The sequence below is a fragment of the Papio anubis genome, chromosome 3 (genome assembly GCF_008728515.1).
Source record: "Papio anubis isolate 15944 chromosome 3, Panubis1.0, whole genome shotgun sequence".
Taxonomy (NCBI): Eukaryota; Metazoa; Chordata; class Mammalia; order Primates; family Cercopithecidae; genus Papio; species Papio anubis.
In genome coordinates, this window is record NC_044978.1 from 164,441,028 (window position 1) to 164,444,327 (window position 3,300).

The 3,300-nt window shown below is 37.2% G+C and overlaps 1 long non-coding RNA gene across 2 annotated transcripts in view; it reads left to right on the forward strand.

Moving 5' to 3' along the window:
• LOC108585856 overlaps window positions 1–435 on the forward strand; it is a 1,694-nt gene extending 1,259 nt beyond the window's left edge. Inside the window, exon 2 of one of the 2 annotated variants that reach the window (XR_004182832.1) lies at window positions 1–435. This exon is cut by the window's left edge and continues 115 nt beyond it. This is a non-coding gene — a long non-coding RNA (uncharacterized LOC108585856). The other variant, XR_004182833.1, reaches the window with a different exon arrangement.
• The last annotated feature ends 2,865 nt before the right edge of the window (window positions 436–3,300 follow it).

The window sequence follows — 3,300 nt, forward strand, 5'->3', positions numbered from 1 at the left end:
ATCATGATGTATGTCCTGACAGTAAGACTTATGAAATTAGCAAATATTTACCTATTTTCTCAACTCTTTCTCCTTCCTGGGTAGAGAGTAGCACTGAAAGAAACTAATTGGTGATTAGCTAGAGATTAGTGATTGCTAATTAGAGATTTCTAATTGTCTTCCAGTACCCATTCTCCTCTATGGTGTTGGGGGAGTGTAGCTTCCTACCTACCGTGGACCACCTGTCAACTCTGGGCTGTAGCATGAGAGAATGGTGAATTTCTATCTTGTTTGAGCCATGGGTTGGTTCTCTTTTTTAGCCACATAGCCTGTACTGTAAGTCAGTACCACTTTAGCAACAAGTAAAAGTCAATGTGAGTACATTGTTATTCTTCAGCTTAGAACATTTCTTCCTTTTATTCTTGTGTTTTTGGCTAAATAAACTGGGAAATTATAGTAAATAGGTGTGTGCAGTCTCTTTGCTCAACTCTATAACCCATCTGGAGATGTGTAGAAAACTTGTAAAGGAATCCATGATGTGTATACTTAGTTTGTGATTGTAATGTGTATCATTTTTGATTCATGATTTCTCTCTAATTGGACTATGCTTGTAAATGTTTAGTTTATATGTGTTAATGGAATAGGGCCATGGCACAAGTAACCTAAATACAATTTAGCCAATATTAATTAAATAGGTACTCAATTAGTACTCAAAATGTGCCAGAAATGATCCTACATGGGATACAGAGTTATAAAATATATTTTTGTTATTGTTGTTGTTTGTTTTTTTGAGACAGAGTCTCGCTCTGTCGCCCCAGGCTGGAGTGCACGGAGTGCAGTGGCACAACCTCGGCTCACTGCAAGCTCTGCCTCCTGGGTTCACGTCATTCTCCTGACTCAGCCTCCTGAGTAGCTGGGACTACAGGTACCCATCACCATGCCTGGCTAATTTTTTATATTTTTAATAGAGACAGGGTTTCACCATGTTAGCCAGGATGGTCTCAATCTCCTGACCTCATGATTCGCCCACCTCAGCCTCCCAAAGTGCTGGGATTACAGGCATGAGCCACCGTGCCCAGCCTAAAATATGGTTCTTATCCTTAGGGAGTTAACATTTTGATGAGGGAGAAAGGGGATTATTAATTATAATTTCCCTAAATGGCAATTTCAATAAGAGTAGTATAAATGGTAATTAATTTAATTTTAGAGGAAAAGGTGCGATGCTGCATGAAGCAAATAAAAAATAATGCAAAGTTTACTTCTATATGGCTTTGGAATGCATCAAATTATTTTTCACAAGATCACACTGAAATTATTTCCTCCCCCGGGCACATTCAGGTGGCAGAAGGAGAGGGATAGAAACATGACCTTGAAGGCAGAGGGCTGCTCTATGAAGTGTGAAAAATTGCCATTAGATACTGTTGTAGTTTACAGAGTTAACTTTTTTGTTTCAATTATAGCTTTCCTTACCAAAGATTTGCTATTCTAGTACTAGCGAGAAGCCTTAATCAACCAGAAATTATATATAAAATAATTAGCCTAAAATAACAATGTTTTCTCTCCTATTTTATGAGAAAGAGAAAAACTATTCTTAATAGAATGACGCCTGGATTGGTGGAATCTTCACATTTCCTAAAATTCTTCAGTACTAGAAAAGCTTGTGCCAATACATTTCCACTATAGTTTCATGTTGGTGGTGCACAGGAATTTTTCATCTTTGGCTTTGTCTCTAAACTCAAGTCATTACATTAAGTCAAATTTCATAAAATTTATAATAAAGAGAAATTTAAAATTTATATAATAGCAACTTAAGTTCTGAGCTATTGAACACTAAACTTATGCTATTAAAAAAAATTTGGATACAACTGTTTAGTCTATACATTCTTCTTTTTATTTTCTGAGATAATTCAGGTCAATAATTCCAATCAAGAAATGTTCACTGAGCTACTGCTAATATATAAGGCAATGTACTATGTAGGCCCAAGAGTTAAAGGCAGTTTCAAGCTAGTGAATAAATGTGCATACTATATGATGGACATGTCAAATCAAGTTTAAATCAGGCCTATGGGTCTGCCACAGAGAGAGTGATTCATTCTAAGTTGAGAATTGTTCAGTAATATATTCACCAGGGATGTGGCATTTAAATTGGCCTTGAATGGTGTATTAGTTTCGTACAGCTGCCATAACAAAGTACCACAAACTCGATGGCTTAAATCAACAGAAATTTATTCTCTGATTTTTCTTGAAGCCAGGTGTCTGAAATTAAGATGTCATCAAGGCAATGCTCCCACTAAAGGCTTAAGTAAAGGATCTTTCCTTGCCTCCTTCAACTTCTGGTTGCCCGAGGCATCCCTTGGCTGTGAGAGTATCACCACAGTCTCCTTCTCCATCTTCCCATGGTTGTCTTCCTGCTGTGCATCTGCATCTTCACTCAGTGTTCTCCTCCCTATGTCTCTGCTTTCTGTTTTCATAAGGACACCAGTCATATTGGATTGGGAACCACCCTAATCTATTATGACCTCATCTTATCTTGATTACATCTGCAAAGACCCTTTTACATTTCCAAACAGGGTCTTATCTTCAGGCAACAGGGGTTAAGGCTTTATTTTTTTGGAGGACATAATTCAAGCTATAATATTGTAAAGGATAATGCCCTTAGTTCATGGATACATTTCTCATTCCCTTCCTCTATCTTCTATCTTTGCTTCCTGATTTCCCTAACAATTTGCACCATCTGGTCTGCTTTTGGTTAACCCCCGTTTCAGGAAGCTCTTCGTTAGTGTATCAGTTAAGGTTGTTTGGACTGATGACTTAGACTTCGTAGACTCAGAGATGATTGGATTGTGAACTCCTGGAGTGTTAGGATCATGCCTTGTTCATCTTGTGATAATTAAAAGTATTTAACCTTTTGGAGTCTCATTTTAATAATCTAAAAATGGACACAATGATAATGAAATGTACCTCATAAGGCTGTTGTGAGGATCAAAAGGCTTCATATATACAAAGAATGAACACATATTTAAGATCTTGATAAGTGTTAATCCTTTAGTAAGTGTCTGAGTGTCCCTGGTTAGTCAGTATTTGGTAAGAGTCTAAATAAATGAATGAATGCATGCCTTGATGTAAAACAGAGTCATCCAACAGTCAGAGGCTGGGAATTTTAGAGTTACAACTTTCATGCAGTAGACTAATGGCAGGTGAAGTTTGCATAGGCAACATAGGCTCTAACATGGAATGAACTTGGATAAGAGTGACATGTTCAAATGGATGAAAAGATTACAAGAAAGCAGGTGGCAACAACTCACTGTTATAATTATAACC